General features: G+C 39.0%; 1 protein-coding gene and 1 pseudogene across 3 annotated transcripts in view; both read left to right on the top strand.

Annotated features, from left to right (window-relative positions):
• Positions 1-18,590, top strand: part of SNX12 (sorting nexin 12) — a 110,618-nt gene that overhangs the window by 43,293 nt on the left and 48,735 nt on the right. The gene's annotated exons all lie outside the window — the stretch shown is intronic.
• Positions 5,614-5,972, top strand: LOC308415785 (RNA guanine-N7 methyltransferase activating subunit-like; annotated as a pseudogene). The gene has a single exon. The product of its transcript is annotated as an RNA guanine-N7 methyltransferase activating subunit-like (transcript).

The raw sequence follows: 18,590 nt of genomic DNA, 5'->3' as shown, positions 1-18,590 counted from the left end.
TATATCAGTTTTTGTGTGAATGTGTGACCAATGTGCCACAGATATGTATGGAGGCCACAGGACAACCTTGGATGTTGGTCCTCACCTTCCACCTTGTTTGAAACAGAGTCTCTTGTTTTCGACCACTGCATATATACCCCAGGCTAACTGGTCCATGATCTTTGAGGAATTCTCTTGTTTTCCCCTCTCATCTCATTGTAGATGTGCTGGGATTATACATGTGTGCTACCATGTTTAGCTTTACATGAACTCTGGGTATCTGAACTGTGGTCTTCTTACTTGTGTGGCAAGTGCTTTGTCTTCTGAGCCATCTCCCCAGCCCCTTCTATTTTATTTCCACTTGCTTCTTCTTTTTAGGTATTTTCCCCCATATCTACAAATACACTCAAACCCTCAATACATACTCTGCCTTTTCTTTTTTTAAAGATTTATTTATTTATTTCATGTATATGAGTACACTGTAGCTGTCTTCAGACACATCAGAAGATGGCATGTGAGCCACCATGTGGTTGCTGGGATTTGAACTCAGGACCTCTGGAGGAGCAGTCAGTGCTCTTAACCACTGAGCCATCTCTCCTGCCTTTTCTTTTTAAATTTAAATTTAAATTTCATTTTATGTGTTTTCATGTATGTGTGTTCATTGTTTTCTTGTATGTATGTCTTGTATGTATGTGAACACATACACCATGTATGTGAACACATACACCATGTATGTGAACACATACACCATGTATGTGCCTGATGTCCACAGGGGCTAGAAGAGGACATTGGATCCCCTGAAACTAGAGCTAAGGTGGCTGTGAGCTGCTATATGGGTACTGGGAATAGAACTTGGGTCCTCTGGAAGAGCAGTTAATTAATGTTAACTACTGAGTCAGCCCCGATATTCTTTATTTTCTTAAAATAGAATTTTCTTTCTTCTTTCATTTCAAAATACATTTAGCAAATATTAGTATTGCAAGTTAAGCATGATAGTACATGTTTGTAATTCCAGCATTCAGGAAGCTGTGTCAGGAAGATTGTCACAATTTTAAGTTTGGAATTGGCTACATCTGTGAGTTTTGGAAAACAATAACGAAACAAATCCAAAACAAACATATAAACAAGCAAACAAAAATTGGAGCAAAACCAATCAACAAAACCATGAATATTGGAATCTCAGTCTACCTTTCTTCATCTCCAGTTACTCATTTCTCAACCAATTATTGCAAGTTGTCATCAGCCTGTCCTACTCTAATAAGGGAACCTACAAGGAGACCAGTATTGATGATTCATTTTCTGGTTTTAGGTGAAATTCACAGCACTGAAAAGTTATAGGCAAAGATGAAGATGTGAAACTAAGGGGTAGGACTGTTGTGGATTTCTACCCTTGTGTTATACAGGACTATACTTAGAGCCAAATGCAATCACCTTTGGGAGTCCAGCTGGGCTTGCTCACCAAAGATCATCACAGCCTAGCTTGCTGCCTGCCTGGCTGGTTCTTCTCGGAAGTTAGGGTTTGAGATGGTCATCAAAGCCTCTTCTGAGTATTCAGTCACCCCTCCCAATGAGTTGTAAGCAATTCTGCCCAATTTCATTTGGCCTTGGGGTACCTGAGAGGGGCTAAAGCAGTGGTCCTCAACCTTCCTAATGCTGTGACCCTTTAATACAGTTCCTCATGTTGTGGTGACCCCCAACTATAAAATTATTTTTGTTGTTACTTCATAACTGTAATTTTGCTACTGTTTTGAATGGTAATGTAAATATCTGATATGTAAATGCAACCCATGTGAAAGGGTTTTTCAACCCCAGAGGGGATGGTTGAGAACCTCTAGGCTTAAGTATATAGGTGGAGAAGGATGAAGGGAGTGTGTTCTGTTTACCCATCCATTGGAAAGCCATCATCCCTGTTGGGTACAGACCTTCCAGCGTGACTACTTTAAGTTTACAAATGATCCTGTGAAGCCCCTCACACATTGCTCTGTAAGTACGATTAATAGACTCATTGTTTTCCCCAGGTGAACTTTGGTAGAATTGTATCTTTGTCTGTCATTGAGACCTTAAGAGTATAGATGTCATCTCTCCCCAAGGGAAGGATTTGGCAACATCCTGTTATTAGTTAGTTGGGTGTCCATGCTGTGCTGGTTAGGAAGGGTGATATAGGGCTTAAAGTATATTTTGTTTTAATGAAATGTAGCTAATATTTGTTTTTATCTTATATTTAATTTTTTTGCATTTATTATGTGTGCGTGTGTTTGCAGTTAGTTTTCTCCTTTTACCATATGGGTCCTGGATATTGAACACAGGTCATCAAGTGTAACACAAACACCTTTATCTGCTGAGCTGGTTGTTATTTTTTAGTTGACACCACATGGCTATTAAGTGACTATGCCTAGATTTCAACCTAAGTAGTGTGGCTGCAGTGCTCAGTAGGCCAGAATCTTAACCACTGTGTTCCTTTTCTTTCTTTTTTGGATTTCTTTATTCTCTGCTATTTTTTTATTTTTAAAGCCAATGCCTTGAATTTTGTGTATAGACAAAGATGACCATGAACTCTTTGATTCTGTTGTCCCCACCTCCCAAGAGCTGGTATTATAGGTATATGCCACCATGCCTGGGTGATTATCTCTCTACCTTTAACCTCTGTACCACCCCCTGTTCTGTTTCAATGATTGTTTTAATTCTCTCTTTGGTTTTCTTTCACTTTTAAAAAGATTTATTAATTTTATTTTATGTGTGAATGCTTTGCCTGAATCTATGTATGTATACCAAATGTTTGTTAGGTGCCCATGGAGGTCAGAAAATGATATGGAATCCCCTGAAACTGGGGTTATATATGAATGTCTGTGAACCACCATGTGGATGCTTGGAATCAAACCCAGGTACTCTGCAGGACCAACAAATGCTCTTAACTGCTGAGCCCTGTCTCTGGTTTTCTAAGCTTAAAACTCTAGTGTCATGTTTAGTTTATCTTTGTTTTCTTTAATTTTTTAAAAATAAAAAAAATAGATTTATGTGGATGAGAGATTTGTTTTTATACATGTCTATTCACATGTATGCCTGGTGCCTGTGGCAGTCAGAAGAGGGTGTCAGATCCCCTGCAGGTTAAGGATGGTTGTGAGCTACAGTAGGGACTAACAATGAAACCTAGGTCCTCTGGAAGAACAACCAGTGTTCCTAACCATAGAGCTGTCTCTCCAGATCCTTATTTTTATTTCTTATCTTGAATATCATACAAACCGTTAATTTTGTATCTTCTCTATAGCCACTTTTTTAAAAGTTATGCACTAGTAGTTAATAAGACCATGAGGAAGATGCTAAAGAAATATTCCTAGGTGTATGTATATTTAAATGGTGAAATTATGTTATTTTCTTTCTTTTTTTGGTTTTGGGAATGTAGCATCTTTTAAATTTACATACCCTTATCTGTTCTTGTTTAGACTCTTACAAAAGCCATCTCATTTCTTCTTATTCTCACAATCACTGTTGTTACCTATCTAATGATTTTTTTAATTTAGAATCTCTTCAATGAGCTGGCCATGGTGTTACTTTACGGGCCTGTAACTTTGCATTCAGAAGAGTGAGGCAGGAGGATTATGAATTTGAGGTCACCCAGGCCTCACGATAAGTTCTAGGACAGCCTGAACTATATAGTGTGATACTCCTGCCTCAAAAGAAACAAAGTCTGGGGCTATAGTTCAGTACTGTGCTTGCCTAGCAGGTGTAGGGCCCTGTGTTAGATCTCTAGCACCTCAAGCAAACACAAAACAAGACAAACTACAATCTACAAATGTTCATAGAGAAATTATTTATCAGAACACCAAAGGGGAAATGATCCCAATGTTGAATGAATAAATGAATAAACAAATACACAAAATGTGATATATATTATACAGATAACCCAGTAAAAGGTAACATATAGTGCAAAATGAGTGAACTAAACATCAATATTATGAGAACATCAGAAAAATCTCTTCTTTTATAATTTCATTGTAATATCTACAGCAGTCAAACTCTTAGGGACACAGTTCACATTCGTGGTTGTTGAGAATTATGAGCAGTGATGAATAGGGAATAGCTACTTAATACCCACAGGGGCTCTTTGGATGACAAAAGTGTTCTGGAGGTAGTTAGTGGTAGTGTTTACACAGCATTGTAATTGTTATTATATACTTTATTTATTATATACTTTTATACAGGAGTTATTTTATACTTTCAAGTAATTAAAAGATAAAATTTATGTCAACTGCATTTTATCTCAATTAAAAGTACTTTTGGGGGTGGAAAGATGATGATAGATTGGATAAGACTGGGCATTAGTTGCACACGCCTTTAATCCCAGCACTCAGGAGGCAGAGGCAGGAGAATCTCCGAGTTTGAGGTCAGCCTGGTCTACAGAGTGAGTTTCAGGATAGCCAGAGCTACACAGAGAAATCCTGTGTCAGTAAAATGAAAACAAATGTGAGAAATTAAGTATAAGGACCTGTGCTATCTGGGGTGGAAACAGGAGCAAGACAGAGAATATACTCTTTCTACATCTATTCAATATGGTGCTGGAAATCTTTGCTAGAGCTATAAGATGATAAGCAAACAAAAGGGATACAAATAGGAATGAAGGAAGTAAAAGTAACTATTTACTTAAGAGCCCCTAAAGATTCTACCAGAAAACTCTTGGAACTAATAAACACTCAGCAAAGTAGAAGGATACAAAGTTAATGTACAAAAGTAGCATTTTCCCTGTATGTCAATGTCAGACATACTGAGAAAGAAATAATGGGAAGAGTTCCATTCTCCATAGCATTAAAATACTTCAGAATAAACCTAACCAGGGATATGAAAGATATCTACAATGGAAAGGCCTCTGGTGCTCATGGATCTGAAGAATTAATACTGCAAAATTGGCCATCCTGACAAAACTGATATACAGATTCAATGCATCCCCAGTCTCAATTCCAGTGATATTCTCCACAGAAATTAACATTATTAAAATTCATATGAAGCATAAAAGAGCCCAGATAACTGAGGCAATCCTGAACAAAAAGAATACTGCAGGAGCTATCACTGTACCTGATTTCAAGTTTTACTACAGGGCTATAGTAAAAAACATATTATGATACTGGTGCAAAAACATCCATTTAAATCAACTGAATGAATTACAGGATCCAGATACAAATCTACATAATTACAGCCACCAGATCTTGGAGAAAAGAGAGCATCTTCAACAAACAATTCTGGGAAAATCAGATATTTGCACATAGAAACATGAGATTCGATCCTTTATCTTTCACCATACATAAAATTCAACCCCAAAAGAATGAAAAATTGCAACAAAAGGCCTGAAATCCTGAAATTTCTAGAAGAAAAATTAGGAATTATGTGTCAAGATACAGGTGTAGATAAGGACTTTCTGGCTATGACTCCTTGGGTACCTGTACATACCTATGTACAAAGGTGTGCACACATACTTAAAAGACATAAAAAGAAATCTTTTTCTTTAAAAAGACAACAATGGAGTTGAGGGGTTCCTGAGTATTTGCTTACCTTGGAGAGTGATGTGGGGTGCTGGTGAAGAATGCCCGAGGGCTCTCCAGTGCGTCCTGCTGAAGGATCTTAAAAATTGTACAGAATTTCAAGATGAGTGATACTTCTAAAGTGATTCCAATTTTTGAAGAGATGTTTGTAAGCGCATTCACACAAGATGACAAAGAATACTAGGGATACTTGAAACACCCTCCTGAACCCCTCCAATTGTTGAGGAATAGAATAGCAGAGCTGGTGGTAACCAAAGAAATAGAGGCAACTGGCTGTATGACAACAGACAGTTTAGAGGTAGGGATAACAGACGAGGATGGCCAAGTGACAATCAGTCAAATTAGTGGCATGGACGGTCATGGGGTAACAACAACTACCCACAGCAGAGACCAGAGCCCTACTATGAACAACAGTGCACACAGTATGGCCACAACCAGTGGCCTCCATGTGGTTATTGCTGACAGATGTTAGCAGCTTTTAACAAAGACCTTTTATTTTGACAACATGCTAAATGCTTGTGTGTCTTCTGTTGGTCATAGCTTTTCATTCTATTTTAAAGAATGGATTTATTCTTTAAATATTGTTTAGAACTTGAGATTTGAAAAAATTAATCTTTTTAGAAATGTGATGATTGGTGGGAGTAAATTTACCAAGTGTGGATTATATTATTTGACTTTATCTTACATACTGTTTTGCTTTTTGATTTAATAGTGTTTTGAGTTTGGTCTGTTTTTCTTATTTGGATTGTAGGAATTCTGTCTGTATCCCAGAAATAAAATTTTTTTAATTAAAAAGACAACAATGGAAATTGTCAATCGAGTGTAGAGACAACCTATAGAATGGGAGAAAATCTTTTCTAACTATATATCCAAGAGAGGATTAGTATCTAAACAAAGAATTCAAGAAACTAAATATCAAGAAGACAAAAAGTCCTGACATGGTGGCACATGCCTTTTAATCCCAGCACTTAGGAGGCAGAAGCAGGTGGGTCTCTATGAATTTGAGGTTAGCCTGGTCTATAGCATGAGTTCCAGGACAGCCAGGGCTGCACAGTAAGACCCTGTTTTAAGGAAGCAAGAAAACAGCCCATTCAAAAAGGGGGTTATGCAATGGAAAGAGAGCTCTCAAAAGAAGAAATACAAGTTAGTAATAAAAAATTTTAAAAGTGCTCAACATCATTAATCATCAGGGAAGAGAGAACTAAAAGTGCTTTGGGATATAGAAGGAACTGAGATGGAGACAGCTCTGAGTCTGTCCTGCATGGATATCAGCTCTGAGTTCACCCGTAACCCGTTCCAAGTGCTAAAAAAGTGCTTGGAGACAGACCGCTACCCTAATCAGGAGACTCTAAAGGCCTTGGCTGATGCACTCAAACTGACAAAAGAACAGATCAGGATTTGGTTCCTATATTGCCTGCATGAGTTGGAGCTCAAGAAGTTATCCAAGGCCCACACATCTGAACTGGAGTCAAGGGAAGATACTTTTTGGCCTCATTTTGTCAGAAGCAATAGGTCAAAGTGTAACCTAATTCGTTTAACATTCTATCAGCACGATGTTTGTGAAAGTTACTCCATGCCCATTGGATCAACCAAGCAGAACCCCGAGGAGTCCTCCCCAAATGACCCTGGACTGTCTGAAGCTTTGGAAACTCTGAGGAGTCTCACACTCTCTTCTGGGTACCTTAGCAGGGATGGCATGTCACAGGATTTCTGACTCCCTGGCATATCTAGCATATGCTCTCTTTGTTAATGTTTTTTCAACTTGTTGGGGTAGGGGGCTGTTGGGTCTTATGTCTATCAATGGTATATTAATAATAAACTTAGCTGTTCCCAAGGGAGGGGGAAATGCTTTGGGTTTCCATTTCACCCCAGTCAAAATGGCTGTCCTCAAACAAAACAAAACCAGATGACAACAAATGCTGGCAAGGATTCAGGGAAAGGGGAGCCTTATACACCATTGGTGGGAGTGTAAAACAGTGTAGCCATTATGAAAATCAGTGTGAACTGATTCTCAAAAAGCTACAGATAGAATTACCACATGATCCAGATATACCTGGGCACACACCAAAGGACTTTGTGTCTTATAACAGGGATACTTGCACATCATATGCATTGTTGCTTTATTTCCTCACAATAGCTAGGAAATGGAACCAGCTTAGATGCGTATCAACTGATGAATATATAATGAAAACATGGTACAGATACACAACAGGAATTTATTCAGCTGTAAAGCAAAATGAAATTTGCAGGAAAATGGATGGAACTAGGAAAATTATCTTGAGTGTGGTAACCCAGGCCTAGCAATACAAATGGTACATGTTTTTTCTTGTATGTGGGTCCTAGCTTCATAGTTTTATATTCATGGATTTAATTTGAGTGTCTGTAGAGGTCAGAAAACTAGAAAATGATGGGAAGAGGCCTCACTTGGGGGAGAGGATAATAGAACATGTGATAATAAAGTAAAGGGGGAGACCAGGCTCAAGGGTTAAGTAGGGATGAGGGTGAAGCATAGGGGATTGGAGTGGGGGAGGAAAGAAGTAGAGGAGGATGGATTAACTCAAACTAGACGCGTATGAAAAAGCCACATACAAACTTTTTTCTAATTACAACTTCATTGTGACTTTTCCTTTTGTTATGGTGACTAAGTGAATGAAAATTAATAATGAATGTATAATACCCTAAGTGAAGTTTCATTTGCTTTAGAATGGCGATTCTTACTGTATTTCCACTGTGATTTATAGAACTTGGGATTGGGCAAGTGTTTGAGTGGTTTCGCTCAACTAGCTGTGTGATGTGTTTGTAAGCTAATTAGAATAAAGTGATTTTATTTATTAAAAAAGAAATGAAACCTAGTGCTTTGTTTTAATTAAATATATAATTTAAGGAGCTAGAGAGATACTTTAGTGATTAAGAGAGCATTTACTGTTTTCCAGAGAACCCTACTTCAGTTCCCAGCAGACACATCAGGTAAATATAACTCTAGCTCCAGGGAATTCAGTGCTTCTGGCCTGTGTGGGCACCTAGATTCACACACACACACATGAGTGTATGCACACACACACCTACACATAATGAAAAATGATAAAAATAAATCTTTAAAAATATGACTTAAAAGGGGAGTTTGGGGCTGGAGAGATGGCTCAGAAGTTAAAAGTACTGGCTGTTCTGAGAGAGAGAGAGAGACAGAGAGAGAGAGAGAGAGAGAGAGAGAGAGAGAGAGAGAGAGACAGAGAGACAGAGAGACAGAGAGACAGAGAGACAGAGACAGACAGAGACAGACAGAGACAGAGACAGACAGAGCACAAAGGCATACATGCAGGCAAGGCACTCATACACATAAAAATAATAACGAATACATTAAAGGTATAATTTAACAAAATACTCCATCTATTGTTTTTCTGTGGAAGCAATCTGCACTGACTACATAGTATTTGGTTTACAACAAACATGATGCTGTTATTGAGCAACTGTAGATGAAAGTCATTAAATGATCACAACTTTTTTCCACTTAAAGTATAGTTTAAAAGAAGTTTGAATGGAGGTACCCTGAATTCAGTGTTCCCTACAGAAAACAAGGTTTATTAAATGGAAATTTCAGTGTCAGTGGGATACTTCCATATGAGTTATTGGTCATATAGGCCCCAGATGGCACCAAAAATAACACAGATATGGGGAACAAAGGGAGCTCTGAGTGAGTAAAGTCCTGATATGGGCTTGGCTATGTGAAGGATTCCAATGCTTTTGACCTATAGGAATGGTATTTTTCTTGAAGTAGGCTCAGGAGAATGGGTGTCCTAATCTGAGCACAGATATTAAAAGTGGGTGCAGAAAATGCCCAGTATAATGCCTCCTCCCCATGTTGCTTCTATTGAGATTAGCTAAACCTGCCTCCTTGATTCAGCTGTATGCAATAACCCCACTTCCCTGCTCAGCTTTATATGATAAACATGTTGCTCTCAAGGGCAGGGGGTACTGCAGCTTCTCCATCAGAGAGTCCAGTTCACCCCTCTCAGCTTTTCTGTGTCTGTCCTTTCTTCATTCCCTTGCTGCCCTAGTTAGGTCAGTCCCTGGAGATGAGCAGGATGTGGCAAACAGGCTGTTGGCATTGCTCTTGATTGCTCACTATAGCCAGATGGTAAGACTTTCTCTTGCTGAAGACACACTTTCCTTGCTGGACATAGAGAAATCAACTGGAACTGACCTAGAACCTTCCTTCCTGCTGGCAAGCTTTCACAGTGCTGGGAGTTTCTATGCAGACTCTCAGGGGGAGAGAAGTCATTGTAAGGTTAGTTTTGTGTCAGCATGACATAAGCTGCAGTCATCTGAGATTGAGGGACCCTCAATTTAGAAAATGCTGCTATAAGATCAGGTTATATGCGAGCCTGTAGAACACTTTTTTAAAATTAGGAACTGGTGTTGGAAGCCCCATCCCATTGTGGGTGGTATCATCCCTGGGCTGGTGATTCTGGATTCTATAAGAAAGAAAGCTGAGCAAGTCATTATGAGCAAGCCAGTAAGGAGCATCCCTCTGGCTTCTTCATCAGCTCCTGCCTCCAGTTCCTGTCCTGACTACTTTTGATGATGAACAGTGATATGAAAATATAAGTAAAATAAACCTTTTTTCCCAACTTGGTTTTAGTCATTGTGTTGTATCACAGCAATAGAAACCCTAGCTAATACAGTTATCAGTGGAGTTGCCCCTTTGTGGATCCTGCATCCTACAGTCATGACCTGCCAGTCAAGATGTTCTACTGGTACAGTATGGCATGACAGTTATTGGGGGGGCGGTGGATAATCAGCCACTTTCGGATTGAATTTGATACTTGATCCACAGGAAGGAATTAATATCTGGCACTGTAAGTCTGGTAAAAAGCCTATGGCTGCAGAAGTTTTAGGCCCTAGGACAGAAACTATTACTATTTTGCCAGTTAGACATGTCAAACTGCCTTCTAAATGTTAACATTTATACCCATTTTCTTAATCATTGTTCTATTGCTATGAGGCACCATGTCCAAGGCAACTCTTATAAAAGAAAAAAAATTGGGACTTGCTTACAGTTTCAGAGGTTTAGTTCATTATCATCATGGTAGCACACAGGCAGACATGATGGGTTTAGTTCATTATCATCATGGTAGCACACAGGCAGACATGATGCTGGAAAAAGAGCCGAGAGTTCTACATGCAGATACATAGGCAGCAGGAGAAGAAAGAGCCTGACTTGGGTTTTTGAAGCCTCGAAGCCCACTTCCATTGACACACTTCCTCCAAGGCCACTCCTCCTGATAGTGACATTTTCTAGTGAGAAAGCATTCAAATATATGAACCTATGAGGGCACTCTTATAAACCACTCCATCCATAGATTTAGTGCTATTCTCCATAGCACTAAAGAGGAGCTTTAGTGGGCCATAGTCAGTGCAGAGACTCATAACTTGTCAAAGTTATGACAAGTGACAGCTTTACCCTAAAGGGGACATTTATATCCACCCCCCAAGACTCAAGGAACATCACAGAAGAGAGGTGTCTTAGGGTTTTATTGCTGTGAACAGACACCATGACCAAGGCAACTCTTATAAATGACAACATTTAATTGGGGCTGACTCACAGGTTCAGAGGTTCAGTCTATTATCATCAAGGCAGGAACATGGCAGCATCCAGGCAGGCATGGTGCAAGAGGAGCTGAGAGTTCTACATCTTCATCAGAAGGTTGCTAGCATAATACTGGATTATAGGCAGCTATGATGAGGGTCTTATAGCCCACACCCACAGTGACACATCTACTCCAACAGGGCCATACCTTCTAATAGTGCCACTCCCTGGGCAGAGCATATGCAAACTGTCACAAGGGAACAGAAAGAAAGAGCCAGAGGATGAAAAAGAGTTCTGTCTTCTGAACATAACATGGCTGTTGAATATACAATATCTGTAAGTTCCTATAAGACCTGCACAAGATCAAACCAGTCAATATTTCAGCATGGCTTCTCCCCTCAGAAGCTATTAATAGTTGATGGCTGCTGGAGAGGAGAAAGTTTTCTTTGGGACTATGGCTGCTTGTTGGTTGCTCATTCTCCATATCCATGTGCATGTAGACAGCATTAATTGGATTCAGTAGGTTATAAAGAACAAGAAGAAGACAAAAAAAGGAGGAGATGAAGGTGGCAAGAGGCAATATTGGAGAAGGGGTATGCAGAGTGGGAAGGAATATTTGGGTTGAATGTGATCAAGGTACATTGAAAACAAGCATGAGATTGTCAAAGAATACTTGTTTTTGTTCTTTGAGGCACAGTCTTGCTATGCAGCCTTGACTGACCTGGGAACTTGCTATGTAGACCAGGATGGCATTGAAGTAATAGAAATCTACCTTTCTCTGCCTGCTGAGTACTAGGATTAAATGCATGCACCATATCTGCCTTATCAAAAACAAATTCTAAAAGTTTTTAAACATTTTTGAAAGTAAAACAATGATGGTGAAGAACAACTGGTCTCCACATGTATGTGTGCATGCACATATAACCATACTGTAGAGAACCTAGGAGTCATCTCAAGATATCCCAAGATAAGTTCTCAACACAAAGGAGATTTGTTTGCCCCATAAGGACAGAGGGCAGGGATAAGGGACAAAGACGGGAGAAAGGGGGTAAGGGCACAAAGGAGAGGGGAGAAAGTAGGTAAGGGAGAGGGGGCAGGGGTATTTGTCCCAGAGTAGGACAAAGAAGTGCCTCTGTATAGAGAAGGGACAGAGGTGGTACATCAGACAATGACAGTTTATAAAGGTACAAGGGGAAACCTCATGCGAGGGTGAGGTGTTTAATTTTAATTGGGCATACTAATTAGGTGAGCCAAAGGGACTTCAATTCTTTGATAGCTAGACCTTAGTAGTCAGCCTCAGGAGGAGGAAGTGGACAAAAAAGGAAATAGCTTTAGGAATGTAGTACAATTTTTGTTTGCTTTTTTTTTTCTTTTTTTTTTTTTTTAGCCAGGCAGAAGGAATTGTGGAGAAGAGCAAGGCCTGCCAGAGCCATGTGTTCGAACGAGCTAGTGTCCCTTCACATACACACAAGCATCTTACACATCTGTATACACACACACATACACACTCACTCCTAACGAAAAACATAATATTAAATATTTTTTAAAGTGTGAGAACCTTGAATGGTATATTGATGTGGTTTAACTTTCTTTTTTAAGCAATGAAAAGCTACAAAAAGACTTTTTGAGGGTAAACACAATCAGAACTTTGCTCAGTACTAAACCGTCAATTCCTTATGAGCAGTGACCATATAGTATGTCTCTCAGAACACGCACACAAATGTATGTAGAATCTACTTCTTTCCATCATCAGTATGGCCACTCTAACTCCTGCCAATCATTTCTTCCCTGGGTTAGGATTGTAGCTTACCTTTCCTCTGTCTGCCTTTGCACTTCTATAATTGTTTGTTTTTCCACAGGGGATATAATGGTCTTTCCAGAAGGGTAAGAACGAGTGCTTGTGATTACATGAAGTAGTAACCTGAGACCAGGGAAGGAATCACCAATCAGCAGATCCAAGAGTACACTGCACTGCACTGCATATTGGTTTCAGTACTTAGAAGGGTATTGCCTCAAGAGTGGGGACACATTTGCTCTAGGCCAAAGGTTGCTCTGGGCTTGTTTATTAAAACATAAAAGCAAGTCTCAAAGAAACTGTCTCTAAGGAACTTAGCTGCATCCCCGAACCAACCTTAAATATATTTAAAGGAATAATTTAAAAAATAGCACCCAAAGCCATAAAAATTCACTGACATCCAGTAACAAATTGTTAGGTATGCAAAGCAAGGGAATGTTTTTCCTAAGTATAAGCAAAGTCAATTAATAAATTACTCAGGAAGAAAATGCATGATGAAGTCAACTAACCATGACATTGAACTAGTTGTGAATATGTTCCATATGTTAATGAGGTCCAGGAAATTATGATCATAAGATCATACTTAGGAGAGAAATTGGAGGAGTTAGAAGATAAATAATTCTAAGTCAAAATTCTAAAGGGGACATGATAATATACACCTGTAGAAGCAAAAGGACCAATAGTTTAGAGCTAGCCTTGGCCACATAAATTCAAGGTCACTGTGGGCTATGAAAATCCTGTCTCAAAATATCAAAACTAAACCAAACAATCAAAAGGCAGCTTCTAGAAACAGTGAATACAGTGGAAAGAAGAAAGTGACATACTTGATGGGAGTAGCAGATTATATGAACAAACTGAAGGCACAAGCTTCTCAGGTAAAGGCACTTAATGCACAACCTTGGAACCCATGTTAGGTGTAAAGAGAGAAACTCCACAAACTTGTCCTCTAACCTTCACAATTGTTGCTATGGCGCATGCCTTTTTTTCCCTGCACCATATCCAATACATACATTAAAAAAAAAGAAGAACTAAAGGAAACCAATGTTCTAAGGTAGGTAGAGACTTGGCTTTTCAGTAGTTAGTGACAAAAATAAGAAAACATAAGCAAGTAGTTGGTGACCTTATTGAGAATTTTTATTGGATTGGTGTTACTGAGAACTACTTATAGTGAGTTGGAGAGTAAGGTGAAAATCGGCCAGAAAAGACATGACTGATAACTTAAACTATGTTAAACAGGTTTTTTTTTCTTCTGTAGATAATTTTTTAACAACTTTATTTTACAAAACAAAGATAAATGTACAGATTTTAAGCATTTTTTGCATAAAATTATACAATACATTTTTGTCAGTACTTTTTTTTCAGATTTTAACATAATTTTTACATAAAACTATATGAATATATTTTTAGTCAGTACTTGATTTTTTTAAAAGTTTGATAGTATGCATTGAAAACTTAATAGTTACAATGAGCATAAAGTACATGTAAAACAAAATATAACATGGAAATAGTCAAAGTTTTCTTGTTGTGTAAAGATTTTTTTGTTTTGTTTTGTTTTCTTTATTTCTTGGACTTCATATAGTCTGTGAGTTGTTTCTGTGGTGTTCAGAGCTTTCTGGGGTTAGTATCCCATTATCAGTGACTGCATATTATGTCTGTTCTTTTGTGACTGGGTTATCTCACTCAGGATGCTATTCTCTAGATGCTGTAGATAATTTTGAATAGGCCCATTTGAGCATTTCTGTTCTCTTGCCTTGTCTTGCTCATGCCATTGCAGGCAGATGGAGGCTTGATGGAAGCAGAATGATTTAACATGCCCTCATTCGTATGTATGGCAGTTTACCTGGTGCCTCTCCGGAAACTTTGAACTTTTTCATATGATGAAAACATTTCAAAAACACAAGCCTTAATGTACAAGTTAAGCCTAGCCATGTATCACATTTGCAGACATCTCATTGGCCAAAGACAATCACACAGCTGAGTCCTGAGCTGGCAGGGAATTAGATTACCCAAAAATATGTATTCAAAGATTCATGGGCTGGAGAGATGGCTCAGTGGTTAAGAGCACTAATTGCTCTTCCAGAGGTCCTGAGTTCAATTCCCCAACAACCACATGGTGGGTCACAAAGATTCACAATTCATTGGGAGCCTTCCAAATCTCCCATAACTGTATAAAACTATGTATTGTTTTAGAAATGTGTGCTACAGGTGAAGTATAAATACAGAACATGCACTCAAATAAAACAATACCAAAGCCTGGTAACCTCTGGGGAGGGAGGGAAGATGAGCCAGAAAGATAAGTGCACATACAGCAGTTATATTTTTGTGGTGCTGGGAGGAATTGAACCTAGAGCCTTGCACTTGCTAGGCAAGTATTTTACCATTAACTACATCTGAAGCTTCAATGATGTTTTATTCTAATTAAAAATAGAAGCAAGGGACTGGAGAAATAGCTCAGTGATTAAGAATACTGGCTGCTTTTCCAGAGGACCTGTGTTCAATTCCCAGCACCCACATTGTGGCTCACAACTGTCTGCAACTTCAGCTCCAGAGTATCTCAAGGCCTCTCCTGGCACCCTTGTGTGTGCATCATGTACACACATGGTACACAAACACATGTCTAGGCAAAGCACCCATACACATGAAATTAAAAACAAACCTTTTAGAAACAGGAATGAAATTTGGTAAAATCTTAGTTTTGGCTGTGTACAAATGGTTGTTATATTATTTGCTATCCTTTTGTTTGTAAATTAATCTTTAAAACAATTAGGAGGTATGGAAATACAGATTAATCTTTGAAGAAGTCTGGCAAAGGGAAAGGTTGAGAGAGAAAAAGTAAGCAGTACTTAGACAAAAGGGCATGGTTGAAAGAACACTATTTTTAAAGATGGGCAAAAGCTTGTGAACATAAATAGGTTGAAGAGGAGATGTCAGTAGGGATGGCTGCTGAAAGTTAATCCAAGAAGCAAGGTTCTAAAGGAGAGACCAGGATCCATTCGTCTGCTCATCCCTTCCTATGAACTCACTTGCTTTGTTAGCATTCAGTGCTTATAGTTGAATTCCTATTGAAAGGATACAGCTGGCAGAGGAAAAGGCAAGGCAACACACAGATACTGGCAGAGAAAGGTTTTAGAATTCATTTATATGATGAACATATATTGAACACCTATAATGTACCCAATGCATTAGAATACAAACATCACTAAGACTTTGTTTTTATACCATGTGTCTTACAGTATAGTGGGGGTTGATACCATATAAATCGAAATAGTACATTCTCAGCTGCAAATGTCGCTCAGTGAAAGAGTTTTGCTGAGCACACACAAGGCCCTGATTCTGACCCCTAGCATCAAAAAAAAAAAAAAAAGAGGGGAAAAAGAGATACTATATTCTAGTGTGTAACTCATGGCAGGGAAGTGAACAGAGTGCTGGGGGATGTAGAGAACAGAGTAATCAACTGTAGATAATGCACATTTCCTGTAGCACACTGGCTAAAGGTTCACGCTTTGAAAATATATTTAAAAATTCTTCCACCTACTACATGGAAACATAATTAGCCCTCTAACTATTTAATTTGTAAAATGGCCACCATGGTAATTACGACACAGTATTGACTGAAGATTCAATAAGTTAATGAACATAATTTGTTTAGCACAACTGATGAGCGCTAAGATGTTTGTCAAGAAGGCACACGTTAAAGGATACGTGAAAAAATAAGGAGATCATTATAAGAGGAAGGAATGAGTATGTGAAGACAGGAAGGCAATACACGAGCTTAGTCAATACTGCAGAGTTCTTATTCCGAGACTGAGTCATTATGCTTGAAGCTCACAGACACAGCTGAATCCTAATAGGTTAAACCAAGGAGTCTGTATTCTGGCGGGCACTGAGAATTCAGAAACATGAATTTGGTTTTGTTTTGTAATAAATAAAGATGATTTTGAAAGCAGTTGTGGAAGTACCACTGACCTGGAATGGGAGAAGATTGGTGGGTAGGGCTACTAGTTAGCAGGTGTTGTCCAAGCTAAGAGCTTCAACCAGGGGATAGGCCAAGCTTGACAGAATAACACGGGACAGAATGACACACTGGTTTGCTGCACAGACAGGGTTAGAAAGAAAGGGAGGTTGGGCCCAAACAAAAAGTTTTTAGTTTAGGAATCTAGCCTGGAAAAAAAAAGAATATAAATTAGAAAGCCATTGGATTGTGGCTAGAGAGAAGACAAATCTTATCTTAGACCTGTGGCACTTAAGCCACCTTTGCAGCCTGTAGGTCAAGATGCTTAACAGTTATTTGGAAATGTCTGGGAGTTAAGCAAGAGTTTGGGGCTCTTATTTCAAATTCTGCAATCCATCAGTGTTAGATGACAGTTGAAGCTGTATAAGCAGCTGAACTTTGTTCCCTGTGGCTGGAGAAGGTAAGAAACGCTAGGGCATAATCCTGGCAAATCCCAGTGAGTAAAAGTTGAACGGAGACATTCTGCCTGGGAAAGAAAAGAGAGATAGAAGAATGAGGAGACGCTAAGAACTTTGGGAAACAAGATCAACCAGTTGCCTTAGGCTGTATAAATGTGGGCCATTTTGTTCACCCCTGGGAAGTCAGTCTCCCTCCTCCTTTCCTCCCTCTGTTCCCCCTCCCTCCTCTCCCTCTCTTTCTCCCTCCTCCCTCTGAATTCTTTAGACAGGGTCTAGCCTGACCTAGAACTTAAAATGATCCTCCAGCCCCAGCGTACCAAGTGCCAAGATTACAGGTTTGTATCTGCTACCACATCTGGCTTCTATTATAGTCTGATAACATTATAGCAGAATCCAGACTGTAGTGAAGTGACTCAATGGAAAGGGGAAAGAACAAGTGGTGGGAAAGGAGAGTGGCTATAGACTAGTCACTCCAGACATCTGTTTGAATGTGAAGGGAAAGATGGAAAAAGAATAGTTTGAAGTAAGATAGTGTGGAAATCACATGTTAAGTTTTGAATGGGAAGAGGTTAGCATGTCTTTAGTGTGGAATGAAGTATCAAGATCAAAGAGAAATGGGATGCTGGGTGGAATCCAAGTCTAGAAAGACAATTCTTGATAGATTCTTCTATGGATCATCATGAGTAAATCAGTTTAGATTGTTCAGAGTGGAATGAAACCAGAAAGTAGGCAAGAGGGAAGGAGCTCCAAGGAGACAAAGTGTGTGCTCCTGCTCATGTTGTCCCTTCACATTCTAGAGAATACGTCTGGTGCACGAAGTGAAGACTTTCTTGTGTCCTAAAAGATGTTTATTTCCATTACTAGTGGAAAATGCAGCTATATTGTGTACCATTAAAAACAACCAGTTTTTGGATACCTTTGACTTATAATAGTTATCACATTTATGCTACAAATTTTAGGAAACATAAACAAACACAAAAGAATCCGACTGTAGTGGGCATGCCTCTAATCCCAGCACTTGAGAGGCAAAGACAGGTGGGTTGGCTTTGAGAAAATCCTGCCACAAAAGAGAAAGAAAAAGAAAGGGGGGCGGGGGAAGAAAGACTGCTATTTGTTTCCCAGCTAAAGCTTGTTTGATGTCCCCAACAGATTTCTCATTGCTGACATCATTTACCATGGGAATCACCAAGGGGGCTCACATTTTATATTCCATCCATCTAGGTTTGAAAACATAGACATAGATAAGTGTTTCTAGGATTTATTTTTTTCAATGCTACCCCATATGAAT

Source organism: Micromys minutus (assembly GCF_963924665.1).
Source record: "Micromys minutus genome assembly, chromosome: X".
Classification (NCBI taxonomy): Eukaryota; Metazoa; Chordata; class Mammalia; order Rodentia; family Muridae; genus Micromys; species Micromys minutus.
The sequence above is the reverse complement of the archived record's forward strand: the minus strand, read 5'-3'. Positions and strand labels throughout refer to the sequence as shown.